At 34.7% G+C, this 16,866-nt stretch overlaps 1 pseudogene; it reads left to right on the forward strand.

Annotated features, from left to right (window-relative positions):
- Positions 1-668: 668 nt before the first annotated feature.
- On the forward strand, positions 669-1,223 carry LOC100630896 (protein cornichon homolog 1 pseudogene; annotated as a pseudogene).
- Positions 1,224-16,866: the final 15,643 nt, after the last annotated feature.

Here is a 16,866-nt window from a genome sequence, read left to right on the forward strand (position 1 = left end):
TCTCAATCCCTCATTATCACTGGATCTTTAGCAATGTCCTGAGAGCCAGAAGCTTGTTTTCCCATATAGCAGAGGCAGTCTTGCTTCTACCCCTCTATAGAAGCAGTGGCTCTTTGACTATGCCTTGGGAACAAGAGAGTTTGTGCCTTCCTCCAAGGTTTAATATTTTGGCATAATAAAGAAGGGTCCTGGGAAGTGGACAGGGTTCTTTTCTTGAACCCCAGCAGCAGACAATCACCACTCCTAAGTCTCAACACCAAAAGGGGCTCTCTCTTTTCTCTTGCCCTTTGCTCAGTCTTTCAAGTGAGCACCAAAGGATGTTCACAGAAAAGAGCTTGGAACCTAGTGTAAACTTCCCTTATATCTAGGTATCCTAGATGTCACAGTTGCTACTATTGAAATTAGCCCAAACTTGGCCTTGAATAATTTATTAATTTTTTAGCTGATTTCTTCTTTCATCTGTATGGTGCCGTCTCTTCCTCCAGTGTTATTCAAAAGACTAATGTATCCATCTTCCTTTGGAACTCCATTTTCTTGGTTGTCTTGTGACCTCTTCTCTCTGATGGATTCACAATAAGTTATGATTTTTGTGCATTATTCAGATTCATCTCTTTTTTCACACCGGGGCTCATTGCGCACCTGGGCTTGTGCTCAAACGTGCTGGGAGAATGGGCCCAGTGGTGGCTGAAGCTGCAGTTGTGGCTGTGGCCAGGGGAACTGAGTGGTATTACCCAGAGGTCCCCACATGGCCCTTCTCCTCTAGCTCTGGTGCTGCTTCCTGCTCCTCCTCCCCAGTCTTGGCTTTCAAGTTCAAGGCCTTTTGTTAGAAGCTGATGCTGATGTTTACTCCTGTGCTCATCTTCTTCAGCATCTGGCAGATTTGATGACCTGAAGATTGATTACAAGAATCCTAAAGACCAGTGTAATACCTTATATCTTCTTTTATTTTCAGAGTACCTCACCCATGCTTTCTTCTGTGTCATGTCTGTTTGTGCAGCCGAGGGCTGATGATGGGTTTCAATATTCCCTTCTTTGCACACCATACTTGTAGGTATGTGAGTAGACCAGTGAAGAGCAGATCAGCACTCTATGACCCTACAAACATCATCAGTGCAGGTATTCAAGCATATCGTCAGAAAGAGGGGTGGTGCAAATTAGATTTTTATTTTCTAGCCTTTTTTTACTACCTATATGGTGTGATCTATGTTGTGGTGAGCTCTTAGAACAATACACAGAAGATTGATCCAGTTAAGTTCATGCAAAAAGCTACCAAATGAAGGAATTCTATCCAGCAAGATCCTGTTTCTATGAATAGCCTGTGGAATCTGGTGAATTACTTAAAAAAATGACATTTTAAAAATATTTCCAGAATTTTTGCTTGTGGAAAGACTTTTCATATGTTATACTCAGGTAAAGAATTTAAATGGAATTATGCATAAATTAATATAAAATGATTACTTCTGGCGTTGACAGGTTTGAACTTGCACTCCTTAAGGAACAGCCGTAATCCTCTGAATGATTGTGTTAATTATTGATTGTCCTTAGTCCATCTGGACATTTTGTTTATAGGAAATTTTAGGGCTCACTTTTAGTTTTACTGAAAGGTCATCTACAGGCATCCCCAATTTACTATGGTTCAACTTAACAGTTTTTTGACTCTATGGTGTTGCAAAAGTGATATGCCTTCAGTAGAAACCACACCTTGAATTCTGAATTTTGCTCTTGTCCTGAGCTAGCAATATGCACTGGGATACTTTCTGGTGACACTGGGCAGTGGCAGCAATTCTTAGCTCCCAGTCAACACTGGGGTCACAAGGAAATAAAGCTACAAAAAGAGACTGATGATTCTGCCAAATTATCTACATAGTATGCAATTTGATCAAGTGTATAATACATTGGTATTGCTCGCCCATGGATAAACAACTTAAGGTCATTTTCAAAAATAACTTGTTTAAAGGTTAAAAATTATTATGGTGTATTGTAGATGGTATCAACAAAGCATTCTTTCCAATAATAGATAAGCTATTAATTTAAAGTCAACAAATAGAACAAAATTATAAGGATGTATAGGACCCACAGTAAATATGAATGTATCATTTATCCTGTCAGTTGTGAGTCTCTGTTACTGCTTATGCTTTATCTACTTCCATTGTCTAAAATCAGCTATGTTTACCGGGATGATTTTGAGAAGGACCATTGAAATGTGTGGGGCTTCTGGTAATTCATCCTAAATGAGTCCTCTCCATTTTCTTGAACACTCTTAAACCAGTAAAATAAGGTTAAAATGAAAATCCAGGAAATACTTTGAAGAAAAAAAGTAAGTAAGGTACACATACTTTTAAGAATGTGTGGGGAAACCAGGAAGGTTATCCAAACTTTGCTGTATGGGGCTGGGGTGAGGGTGGGGGTGGGGTTTATGGATTGAGAGCTACGCCAACTCTGGAGCTCATCTCAGTTGGCTACAGCCTGACTCATTGTCCATCCTGAGAGAAAACTCACATATCTCAGAGCATTTTTATTGTACCATGTGCCTTTGGAATGAGCAAAGATGAGACTATATTTAGTTTATTTTAAGGAAAGAATATATTCACCTCCCCCAAAGCCCCAGTACATAGTTGCCTTTCCTAGTTGTATGTCATTCTAGTTCTTCTATGTGGGATGCCACCACAGCATGGCTTGACAAGCACTGTGTAGGTCTGCACCCAGGATCCAAACTGGCGAACCCCAGGGCGCCGAAGCAGAGTGCACCAACTTAACCATTCAACCATGGGGCTAGCCCCAAGAAATCAATATTCTTATTGTCTTTTAATTATTTTGAAAAATACGCTATACATGGTAACTCAGTAAAAAATGAATTTCCTCATTCTAGAAAAGAGTAATAAATAAATCTTTCTATAATTCTAAAACACATACATATTTCTACTGTTCTTTGGATTACAACGTTTGACACTGAAATTAAAAAGTACAAATAGTAGGGGCTGGCCCAGTGGCATAGTGGTTAAGTTCCCACACTCTGCTTTGGCAGTCCAGGGTTCACCAGTTTGGATCCGAGGCACAGACCTATGCACTTCTCATCAAGCCATGCTGTGGCAGGCGTCCCACATATAAAGCAGAGGAAGATGAGTATGGATGTTAGCTCAGGGCTAATCTTCCTCAAAAAAAGAAAAGTTACAAACAGTAGATTCTTTTTGTGATCAAGTAGCTAGGAAAGAATTACTTTTATGTATACAAGACAAGTTTTTCTTTAGCCTAACAAAATAACCTAAAAGACTTGAGGGAGGATGATGAAAATGCCTAACGGGGCCCATTTATAACTCAAAGAAATAGAAATTTTAAAACCAAATTGTTCGTGAGGAAATGAATGCTAGAGAAACAATTCACCAAGTAATATTAGTCCCTTCATTTTTGCCTAGCTTATAATTTGCATTACATTGCCATCTGGTGGTTAAAACAGATGTTAAAAACAAAAGCTTTATAGCACCTTGCTGTCAGAGGGCCTGTATATTATCAGGCACAGATTTACTATCAGAGATAGAAATATAATCTATGATGTTCTTTTAAGCCCAGTAGTCTAAAAATTATATTTTCAGAATGGAGAGAGGAAAAATCCCTTAGACACAAACACAGTAGAACTCCAGGCAAGGACCTCGATCGAGTAAGTGCATAGTGTTTGTTCACAAGCTGGCTTCCCTGGCTTGAAAACACGGTCAGATCCAGGCAGGGGCGCGCTTAGACTGAACGGGAGAACTTACACACCTGGCGATTCCAAGTTAGGGCCTCATAGTTTAATTAACTTCGTGAAACCCTCACTTGTAGCAAAACAAAACTCGGCTGTTTACAGTGGACTTTTCCAAGTTATTGTGTAGTTGCATAATAACACAAACCTTGTTATGTTAATAATAAATGTTAACAAGAGATATTCTTATTAGAATTAAGCTTTGAATAATCTTTCTGGGGGAAATTATGAGAAAATAAAGCATTCTAGTTACGAAATTTTGTTTTCCTTACATTGAATTCCTTTTTTGGGCTAAAATTTCTTTTAAAAAATAAAATTTTATATCAAGTATGTGAGAATTCAAACACTGTTGAGAATGATAATTTGCCAAATTTTGCTTGGATATGTACCAACCAAAAAACATACAATAAAATTTGAATTTATAAGGAAAATTCTTACTGTAAGCACCAAATTTGTATTTTCTGTCTGAAATTAGGATGGAAATATGAAAGGTTACATCTGATTAATATTTTCTTTCATTACTGGTGGTAGCTTCACTCCATCCATGTTTTTTCATAAACATGCCCTTGTTTATGAAAAAAAATGAGGATTTAGAGAGAGAGGAAGGAAGGCAGGTACATATCATAAACTGAGAAAGTTATTCGGGGCTGTTCTGGGAAAACCAGGATGTAAGGTTACCCTAGAAATGGCTCACATTGACTCTTTCCTGAGTCTCTTTTTGGCCTTATGTACATGTTAATTCTTTGAAACTGTATTAACTATTATCTAGGGTTATACTGAACTAAACAATATGGTTTATAGTTTTCTGCATGGAAGTGTGATTTCCACCTGTCTAAATGTGTTTTTGGCTTTGTTGATAGATGGTTCATTTATTGACTTGATCAAGCGTTAGACAGTAATCATTCTCAGCTCTGGAAACTTATTGAGGAGCCAGTTTTACTTAGGAATATCGAAGCTGGTATTTTTAGCATTTAGACCATCATCATGAGACTTCAATGCTTGAATATCATGTATGGTCCCTGGGATAGTGAATCTTTTACGTTTTCCTTTTTTTGTTGTTGTTTACCTGTTTTGTTTTGTTATCTGTTTTGTTTTTGTTTAAATGAGTGTAATTAAACATCATTTGTGGTCTTGAATAACAGGTACACAACATAAAATCTGAGGGTAAGGGAAGAAAAATGTTATTGCCAGGGCATGAGACTTTAAGTGTATGTGTGTGTGTGTGTTTCTTTTTGTCTTTCTCTCAACCAGGTGGCTTTTAGCCCAAGTGCTAATTCCATGAAGCAATTGTAGCCTCTTGGTGGCCTCAGAAGTGCTGGGATCCCTAGATCCTTTCCTAATTTTTCTGATTGGCCTCATTTGTTAGAGCAGGAAGTCCCTCTGGGCTCTATTTAATGAGTTGATTCTGAAGACAATATGAGAGGAATAGGGCCAGATATGACTAATATTTAGGTTCGGCAGGATCTGAATCACTGGATTCATTTTGGAACATGCTAAGAAGAAAACTGGGAGACAATGTCAGTCACTAATGGTTAAGGTGATCATTCTGTTATCACCTCATATAAGAATATATAATTGGAATTTCTTAAGGGAATTTTATTAAAATCCATATGGATATTTACTTTTTCTTCTGGAATATTAGTGATGCAATTTAACTTTCAATTTATAATTTAAAATACTGCTAAAATCTCAGATTCAATTTGTCTGCCCCTCTGTCTACTCAGGGCTATTTGAATTCCAACAAAAACATCCACAGCTTCACAAAAGTTTAGTCCGTGACTTGCAAAAAAAGTCACTGTGTACTTTAAGTACTTTAAACAATTCTACTTTAAGTAGAATTATTTAATATTATTATCCAGAAAAAACTACTTTCTGAGTCAGTGTACTCTTCATTAAGCACAATTACCTTTATGAAGTTTGACAAACAGTACTATTGATGTCAAACTCTGTTGTTGTTTTCCTTTAAATTCTGAATAACATTGACCAAAGCATTCTATGCTTTTATATTTCAGTAGGCTATTTTTCTCAAGTCATACTTTTTCACCTTTCTGTTATTTTTTTTATCAATACCAAAATGGTAAAACTGGGAATGAAACAAAACAAAATCTTTGTTTTACATGAGGTAATTGTTGATTTATATATTTATAAATTTCTTTTTTTTTTAAAGATTTCATTTTTTCCTTTTTCTCCCCAAAGCCCCCCGGTACATAGTTGTATATTCTTCATTGTGGGTCCTTCTAGTTGTGGCATGTGGGACGCCGCCTCAGCGTGGCTTGATGAGCAGTGCCGTGTCCGCGCCCAGGATTCGAACCAACGAAACACTGGGCCGCCTACAGCGGAGCGTGCAAACTTAACAACTCGGCCACGGGGCCGGCCCCTATAAATTTCCTTTTTTAAGTAATTATGTGGTTACAGGATTAGAATGTTTTTCGGGTACTTTTATAAAAAGTTCAGAACTTCTGAAATGATGAACTAAAAATATATTCAAAGTAAAACCCCAGGAATATTTGTAGTATTCATACTGGGAGGTGCGCAATTTGACCACTAGATGGTGCCCATAATCCAAGTATCTGTAATTGAACGGCCCTCACAAGATCTTTCCATTATATTACGGAAGTTGTCATTTTATTATTTTGAGTCAACTTATACTTTTTATTTCATAAAAAATGTAATTCATCATATTAGCCATTTCTGGTTATATTTCCCAACAATTTTACTCTCATATAGGAATGTTTTGATGAATATGCCTACGTGATTTTAAATGAAAGCATAGAAAGAATGGAACAGATACTTTTTTTCCATTTAAATTCATGAGATTGTCTCACTGATCACCTTTAAAGTCATACTTAAGACAAATGACAGTCTTTTCTTTCCTTTTGGGGACAAGTACAAGATTCAGTTGATGGAAACAAATATTTATAAAAAGTATACACAGTGTTTTTATGCTCTCTAGTCTTCACATTTTTGAACAAGTCTCAATTTGTTGCTTCAAATGAATAATAAATTCCAAGCACAGGAATGAAAACAGCAAGCATACTGCTTCACCACGTTACAGACTTTAACAAATACAAGATTTACAATAACTATTTGTGCCATCTAAGGAATAAACATTTAGATCATCAGTTTTTATGTATTTTATATATGTATACATTTAATCAGTAAATGCTGTCCATGAGATCAGCTTAATGACACTTTTTAGGGCACAATGAATATTAGTATTTTTGATGAAAATATGTCATGAACACAGAGTAAAAAGTAGAGTTTTTCAACTTGTTTAACAGAAATCTGGTTTTTATAAAACCTGATTCATGAAAGGAATACAATTAAAAATCTCTCTTCCAAATGACAACAATAGCTCTAAATGGTAGGTAGTTCTGATGAATTGGAGTTTTTCTTTTTTTAATTTGGACGTAAGCTTCAACTTTGTGAGGAGAAGAACAGTGGGAATTGCAATAATTTTGTAAAACCTCTCTTTGGCTCTGCAAACATACAAGCATCAAATTTTCAATCAAACCATTTGGCTGCCATGTGTGACACTGGCAGGGAACTGAAAATACAGATTGCTCTGTTACTCACTTTTGCAGAAGAAGCTTGATGAGCTGTATACACTAACACAGGAATCTCTTCTCAATAGCTTTGACATTTTGTTTGTGTTGAGATCACAGAAATAATATATGCGTTATATTTTGCATTTCAGATACCTCAAGATAAAGTTTTTTAAATTGTTGAAGCAATTTGATGAACTTGCTAAAATATGATTTCAAAATTTGAGAAGGGGCCAGCCCGGTGGCACAGTGGTTGAATTCACAGATTCTGCTTTTGTGGCCCGGGGTTCACCGGTTGGGATCATGGGTGCGAATATGGCACCGCTTGGCACACCATGCTGTGGTAGCCGTCTTGCGTGTAAAGTGGAGGAAGATGGGCACTGATGTTAGCTCAAGGCCAGTCTTCCTCAGCAAAAAGAGGAGGATTGGCAGCAGATAAATAAATAAATAAAATTTGAGAAAATTCGCTTGGAGTTTGGACTACACTTAGTCTTTAGAAAAGATCCAGTTTAATCAACCAGTGATGCTACTTGGTATAATGTAGAGAAAACAAAAGTGTCATTAAAATGTTCAGTTTTCAGCTTGTTGTGTAAGATTTAACCCAAACCACAGGGGGCAAACCAAATAATTAGACAACGAATCGTGAAGCCCAGTTCTATCCTCAGCCAAAGCTAATCATGCAAATATGAAACAGAGTCAAAGACTAGGGAGATACACAATTTATGACATGAGATTGAAAAAGAATCTGAATCCACAGAATTTTATGTTTCTTTTACCTTTGCTCAGTTTATGTTTGGAATAACCTTGCTTGGGAAACTTGGCTGAGGTGACACAAAAAAAGCCCAGAAATATACCCAAAAACAAATACCAAAGTCAATTTTGAAATAAGCTACAAATTACTCAGTGGAGGTCTTCCTATGGTGAAATCGGATTTCATGGTTACAGGTCTTTCAAGCAGATGTGGAATCATTGATTGGTCAGACAAAATGATGACAGAATGTATGTGAAAGCCCTTTGCCAGTGTCAAAGCTTAAAAAATAGAAGCTGTTATTTTGCTGTCATCATGTTTCCTCATGGCAGTCAGCTTAAAGACTGTTATTCAGAATTTAGTTATTTATCAAAGAAGTAATAACGTCTTACCTTGCTGGAGGCAGAGAGCTGAGCTATGTTTATGCCTAATTTTTATTTTATTTTTTTCTGTTCTCTGAGCTATGTTCATGATTAGTCTTTATTTTAACTTTTTCCACCTGTAAATGAAAGCATATTATTTATGAAGGACTAAGGTCAAGGATCTTGCAGTTATTCTGTAATGAGGCCATGTCACTTTATTCATTGCAGACATTTCAGAAATTAGTTATATTTAGGTCTTTTTGAAGCGTATGGGCCAGAGGTATGTGTAAAGAAATTATCTTTCCAGTCTTCCTTTCACCACACACTTGAATCTGGGAACAGCTAGAAGGGAATTAATAGTTTCCAAGGTTGAGTAATAGCCCTTACAAGATACTTTTAGTATCCTGCAAATATAAGTTTGCTACGAAGGAAGAAGAAGATAGACCTTTATCTTAGTATCATTCCTTTGAACATAGCTGAAGATGGCTCTGTTGTGTCAAAGAAAACCATAAATTTTCTTTTTATTGCAGAGTTGAACAAGAAAGCAAAAAACCTATCAGTCATGAAAAGAGTGAGTCCAGACAGATCAGAGGGTAAAGATACAAATGGAAATCCTTCAGCTAAAGATTTCACCAGTTTAGAAGAGGGCAGACGGTGCAGGGGCTTTCAAGATTGCTTAAGATATTAAAGTATGCCTGAGTAATGGGAACCACCATTGTTTATGGGCTTCTGTTGCTTTTTTTCCACATAAATTTGGAACTTCTTCACTTGGCTCAAATTATTTCACTTGGATTATGTTTATCCAAGTGAGGGGCTTATCATTAACATATAGTAAACACCACAGGTCACTGTTCTTCTAAATATGAGACTGAATTAAGCGTTCAATTTTTTTTCATATTTCATATCATGTAAGTTTAAGAAGTCAAATATCCTCATGTCTCAAATTCATTTAACTTCGGTGTGAATTGGTCTTCTTATTTCCTTAGAGATAGAAATTATCATAATACTTCATGTTGAGTGTCTACAGTTGACTCTGTATTGTGAAGAAGAGAAATATATGGAAGAAACAGTTTATTGATATTTTAAAACTAACTGGAAAATATCAAGTTATTTGACTGTTACATAAGCAAGGATAATTCTATTTACTTGTCAAATGAGTACTGTCAAGTACTAATTAACCTTTGAAAAATTTGTTTAGAACTTGCAATTTTAAAGATACTTATTACTAAGTTGAACCTCCTTCAAGAACTGCTAAGTCTGTTCTTTAGGGTTAAGAACAAGTGGCACCGGCACGAATATTTAATTTAGCTAAGCTTAATTAACTAATACCCAAACTAATTGTCAGATCGTTAAATTGTACATAATCTTATAAAATCTATCTTTTAGTACACACCTATCCTCCCCACATTTTGAAACAAGAAAAATACAAGTGATTGGGCAAAGGAAATGGTTCACTTACTTTGGTTTGTCATTAAATCTCGGTTAACCATTTAATACACTATGTGTAGACTCAGTATTCAAGATGTATTCTTACTCTCCAAGTTTCACCTGATAATGTTGTAGAATAAAGAGAAACTTCTCTATAACTTTGTTTAATTACAATCACATGATTTATACCCAAGTAATGAGAATCCTTAAGCAACTTGAAATATCAATGTAGAAGGCAGGAAAGCTGGAAAATCTCATGAGGACTAGAAGAGGTACAATTTTAAGAGATTCTTCCTTCTTTCTTCTTTCTTTCCTTCCTTCCTTCCTTCCTTCCTATGTATTTTTGCCATTTCTTCTCAGGAGCTCCTGTAATTTTAAACCTTAAACGTTAGATTGGCTTTGAGGAGGAAGATTCATATACAGCTTTAGTCTAAATTTATCTCACTATTTTAGATAAATGGAGGAAACTTTATTCAAAACTTGCATGGAAACAATATCTTTAAACCTGACAATGACATTTGAATAAATACTTTAAGTTGTGCTGTAATTTCTCAGAGCAACTTCTGCCTGTCCCTCACTCACCTTAACCATTTCTCGTGGTTTCTGTATTTTTTTATTTTTTGCTTGCTGAATTTGAGGTTGACATTTATTTCTTTCTAGGTTAACTCTCCTTAAAGGTAACTGAAACAATTTGGGGTTTGTCACTTTATGAAATTACTCTTAAGTAAAATGTTGATGTTGATTTATTGACTTTATTTTGTCTCGTGCTTATTAAAGGATTAAAATTCGCCTCTAAACCCCTTTAAGTCAAAGGGGTTTCACTGCTCTGTAAAATTCTAAAAATAATATCCTGCTCTGCTTGTCTTGCGGTTTTATTGTGATAATCATGTAAAATTGCGTTATAAGCTACAATTCAGTATCAAAAGAAATTGTTGCAAACTGACTGCATTGATCAGGGTCTGATGTTAGTGAGATATAGCTTATGCTTACGTTATTTTATTTTACATCTTGGGTTGCCATATCATATCACTAGCTAGGCCCAGGCACACTTACAAAGGACCACCCATTCAGAACAAAAACATAATACAACTGGAAGATATTGTCATCAAGCATCTTTGTCCTATCCTCCTATTTCACAGACAAAGATATCAAGGACCAAAAAAGAGGTGACTTTCTCATTGCATAACAAAATTAGAACTAGCATCCAGGACATCTCACTTTGGGGAGAAACTGACAGAGGGGAGAGGCAGAATCTTCAGTCCAAATCCCATCTCCACCATTAAGTCCGTGTTCTCATTGGTTGAATACGAATAATGATACTTACCACACAGGTTGGTGGTTTGAATCAGGTTAGAGAAATAGTTGAAGAATCTAGAACAAGGATTAGCGTAAAGCAAGCTCTTAGCTCATCAACCCTTCATTCTTTCCCTCCCTTCTTCTTTAACCTTCAAATTAATTAGGATGATGACCATTGTTCTGTGTGCATCCCATAATTCACATATAGACTGAGTGACATTGTTCTATATATGGAAATACTTTGTGAAGTGAGTAATAGGGAAACTACTTTGAAGTCCGACCTGAATGAATTGGACAGATGATTTTCAATAGTTGGTGTTTCTTTGCATTTGACATGAATGGACCCATATTATAAACTCTTATTAAACTTAATTGCCAAAAAATAATAATTTAATGTAAAAATCATATGTTGAAAGAATTCCCTCCTACCACTGGTTTGATTTTTACCGAACCTCTAAGTATTTATTTATATAAGATGTGACACTTAATTTCATAAAACTACACTTAGCTTAAAAGAAATCACTTATTCACTCACCTTTCCAGGGTGGTGTGCATTTTTCAATTAGACAATAAACTTACTATCTATTTAAAAAACAGAGTCATAGTCATTCCAGTGACTTTCTGACTATAAATTAGAAAACAATATTCTTTCTGTAATGTATGTGACGCCAGAGCAAGAATTACAAATTGGGAGCAGGTAAGAAAATGGTTGTTGACTTTCCTTAGTATTCAAGTTACACTGCAGTCAGAATTACCAAGTGTAACCCATAGCATCAAACTCCATCATTTTACAATATTCCTGAGACTGTCACTTGTATGGGCGTTCTTTGGCAGCCTCACATGACTGAGAGTTTTACTATTTTATTACAGAGAGGAGCCAATTAAATGATAAACTTTTATGAGCTTAGAAAAAATACCTAACATGAATGTTTAGACATCTCATTTTTTTGTTATTCCCATCTCAGAGAGTGGGAAAAGTTAAGAAACAAAAGAGACATGTCTGGGAATGGTACTAGTGAACAATGGAATTATATGATTTAGATTATAATCAGGAGAATTTTATATATATACACATAGATATATATGCATATGTATATATATATTTTATGCAATATATATTATGTATATATGTATGTATGCCTAAATATGCATATATATATAGTTTAGTTTCAAATTTACAGTCATCCTCCACCAAATAATTCCTCCCATATTCTCTTTTTCTGACTATGTCAGAATATTTGGGAATATTTCACGTGCTTGAAACTTCACACTAAGGAAATTTGTATGCCAGATACAATAAGAGCAATTGAAGAAAACAGCAAAACAGAATCTCCTGCTTTCTTGAATCTCTTTTTTTAGCCTGGCCTTGTTTACATAAGAGTTCCTCCTTCATACTATATATAGACAAATTCATGTACACTTTTCATTGACTCTCAAATAGTGGTTTGACATGGTCAGGAGACTCAGACTTGGCCCATTAAATACAATTTGAAGTCCCAGGAGTTTATTAGGATCCTAAGGTTATTCTGTGTTGATGGAGCTCATTAAGTAAGAATTGATTACCCATCGTCAAAAATCATTCCCCATTGTCAAACAGAGTAAGAGCGTGAACTGTGTCTGGTTTTATTCACTCTTTTTGTTTACTTGAAGGAAACATGTGGAAAACTGTAGAATGTACTTACAGGCCCCTTAGAAACTTTTAAAACTATAACTTATGAAAGTCATCCAAACACTGTTTAGGAAAGAATAAGTTCTCATGGAAATGAGCTTGATGTGCTCCAGATGGTATGCATCGAAGAGACTGCAGCAGGCTTTCTAGAGTTAGTACTGTATGGTAGCCTCTTGTCTCAAGACAACCGCCAAATACCTTCTTCTCTGTAGTATTATCGTACATTTTCTGGCCCAAATATCGCACTATATCTTTTGTTTTTGAGATCTGCAGAACAAAGTCAACATCTGAACTTAGCCAAGACTGCTTTGACTATTTGAATTCAAATGTGTTAATTGCTGAACCACTGGTTTAAATCATCAAAGTTTGAAGGTCCAATGAAGTAAAATTGCATGATGCAATTATTTACGTAATAAAATATTAAAAATAATTAAATATTGACTATTTGCTTTTTGATCTTCACAAAAATTCAACATTATGTATTTATTATTAAACCTATTTTACAAATCATGTTTATCACATAAGCCATGACTGGATTAAATAACCGAATGAAGGAAGTGAAAGGCAATAAATTGTCTTATATATTCGGTTTGAAAGAAACTGTAAATTGCACTTGTAACATTATTCAGGTCTGTGTGTCAACTACATTTTACATAGAATGAAAATAAAGATGATTAATTTGATTAAGCCCAAGATATTTTATTTCTTCATAGAAATGATATAACTTATGTATTACAAAGACCTTTATTTTTACTCAATTCACTGAAAAACAAGCTATCATGTAATTGACTGAATAGTTAAATCAAAATATTTAGCTGTTTATATTGATACTGTGGGGTATTTGTTAATTAAGCTTTTTTTCTTACTTTCTTTCACAGAAACATTGCATAAAAACCAAATATTTACTAGAGTTGAAACATTAGTCCTTTCCAATAGCAAAGTGTATTATAAGAACACAATTAATATACACTTAATAAATTCTTTAAAATAGCTGTCCATATGCTAAAGTAATATTTATTTTGTATTGCCTTGGGAAAATAGTTTTGCTTTCTGGCTTATGAACAACTTTTATTAATATAATTATTTGTGTAGGTCCAAATGGTGTTTGGAAGTTGTTACAAAATCAAATCCTAAATTTTTAAAATAGAAGAATTGTAAGCATTGAACTTTTGATTTCTCACAATTATTTGAAAAATACAAATTGTTCCATGGCTATTTCTTGTGGAATAAATCCAGGATTTTTGCTTAGAAAAAATATTCCTGTAAGGTGACTGACACATGTTCAGTGGTTCTTAACCATTTTGGGATTTTGAAACTTTTGATGAAAGACATTCTATCTGGAAAAACTCACACACACACACACACACACACACATACATACACACACAGTTTGTTATAAGTTCAAGAAATTTAATGATCCACTAAAGGGTTGGGTTTACCTTGAGTCTTAAACACCAAGTCAAAGACTTTTGGATTTGATTCTCAACAAATAGTTGTGGTTGGGAGACCAAGAAATTATTGACTATCAGTCCCAATATGCTCCCAGAACGTAGTTATCAATGAAATGATGTCTACCAAAAAGATTTAAATAGATATTACCAAGTTCCAAAGTTGTTTAATGGCATAGATGATGCAATTCAGATCATAGTCACTGAAATGGCAGAGAAGACCTTGTTATAATGTGTAAGTGGATGCTAGGAGAGAAAATGTGAAGTAAAAATGTGTGTTAAGTCATTTAAACAGTAAAAACCATAGAAGAAGTAAAATAAGAGAAACTGGAAATGTAGGAGGGAATTTGTTTAAAATGTGCAATGTATGCAACAAAGACATTGAAAGCCACTGAACGTACCAAGAAAAAAGAAGAAAAAAAAATCGTGCTGGATACATAATATCCAAAGTAATTTCTCCATCGTAATACTCCTAACACCAGTTTTTTGTGTAGTTCTCAGGTTACAGGTAAGATCATGGTTTAGCAAAGTCAGATAATCAGAATAAAGCTATAGGAAAAAGTGAAAGTAACATAAAAGAACTGCTGATGCTGCAATAGACAGAGAAGCAGCATCAATATTTATAAAATATATGAAAAATTATGAAAAGATAATAAAACTCTAATGGTTAGATTCTGTGATTATAATGATGCTACAAATGGATGCTACAAAATAGTACCCTTCTCATCTGTTGTACCACAACAAAATTCCTCTTAGAAATTTGTGCATTTAAAAATTAATTTAACTTCAAAACATTTTGTTTTGTGAAATTCTAAGGTAAATGAATAATGTACTTTCTGTGTGGTTGCATAAGGACTTAATGGTCCCATTGGCCATAGAATCATAGAATGCTAGTTATGGAGGGAATTTTAGAGATTTTTGTACCAGGATTAACTAATACTATCAGTGTATTTCAGGGTCTTAAGCATCATCCCTACGACTAGATAATTATTTTGAATAAACTATGCTTTTAACCAGAAGTGAATCCGGGTAAAGGATACTGACTAGATTAAGGAGGAAAATACTGATAAAGGGAACATTATTTATAGAAGATAGTACACCCTTATCTGACATAGAGGTCTGAAAATCTGCAGCTCCTCTGAAAACTACAATTATTTTTTGCCAGTACTTTAGCTTGGTTTTAAGCTCTTACCTACTGTTTCTTCTGATACTTCTATGGTAAAGGGAAAGCTATTATCAGCAGCAATATTTTTTTCCTACAGAGTCAGTCGTATGGATACGCAGAATTCGTTGCCACCCAGGTAATGCGATTTGTTAAAAGTCCTCCATCCCAAAATAGACATCCCATCTGTGAGTTCACGCTGAAATTTCTGTCATTATACTCACTTTCCAGGTAAGACAATGAGGCTCCAGAAAGCCCTTGAGAAATGCACATAAACTATCACTGCTCTTTCCTGGATGATTATGTAGAGTTTGGAGGTCATGAATCCTTTCTGGTATCTTGGGTGAAAGCTTACAAAATGTGCACCGACCTCTGTAGACGTATTTTCTTTCAACTAAAGAGAATTGTTGAATGTTGAGAGAAGATTCTTCATAAAATCTATGGCTTTTAACATTTCTTGTTGCTTTCTATTGTGAAGATTGTGAACTTTGGAAAAAGGACACTCCGAACAATTGGGCAAGAACCATATTGAGAGCCAGAGAAGGAATAATTATCAACAAACGGACATTCATGAAGTCAAAACTTGAATTTGAAACAGACCTTGCCCTATATTCTGAATGATTAGAACTTTCAGCTATGTATTAAAGTAAATTCATTTAAAATTGACAAATTTTGTCCAATTGTTTGAGCCATGATTCATGCCAAATCTACAGATCTAAAATTATCAAAGTGATCACCTTTTCACTTATCTGAATTTTTTCTGCATTTAAAAAAATCCAGATTTTCATAGACTATTTCTGCTTAATAAAGGTACACAAAGCTGACTTGTAAGGCTATGCTAAGGAAGTGACATGCGTGGAACACAGAGGGTACACACTAAATAGCTGGTAAATAAATGACATTTAGTTGTGTTGAACAACTGAAAGTATCGGTGCTTATATTTCTTAACATCCAGAAATTTTGTGTTATGGTTATATTATCTATGATTGTATCCCAAATAATTTATAAAACATTAACTCCTGTATTATCAAAAATTTAAACAATACCAAAATATAAAAAATTATATTCTCTCATTTTATTATTAATTCAAAGACAGTTCTCTGACTATTCACTCGTATTTACCCCTGTCTGGTTTGACCACATTCTCTCACTTTCTCTTGTTTTTGCTAAGCTTATGGATAGGGTTGCTGGTTTCTTTTTCTGACTGACTTATATATAACTATTTCTGTATCTATCTATCACCGTCCCCTATCATCTACTTAGTTTGAAACTTCTGGGGTTGCATGAGAATATAAGAGTACTTAATCAAAACAGTCTTTTTATCATTTGTTACTGAAACTGTTAAACCCAGCTGTTTCATTCTACTGGGTATCCTAATTACTTAACCAAATGGAGATGTTTTCCATCTTAGTTCTTTGAATGCATTTTTTTTTTTTAATTTTCAAACTCGATGAATGATAGACAGAGCATTA

The sequence above is a fragment of the Equus caballus genome, chromosome 28 (assembly GCF_041296265.1).
Source record: "Equus caballus isolate H_3958 breed thoroughbred chromosome 28, TB-T2T, whole genome shotgun sequence".
Classification (NCBI taxonomy): Eukaryota; Metazoa; Chordata; class Mammalia; order Perissodactyla; family Equidae; genus Equus; species Equus caballus.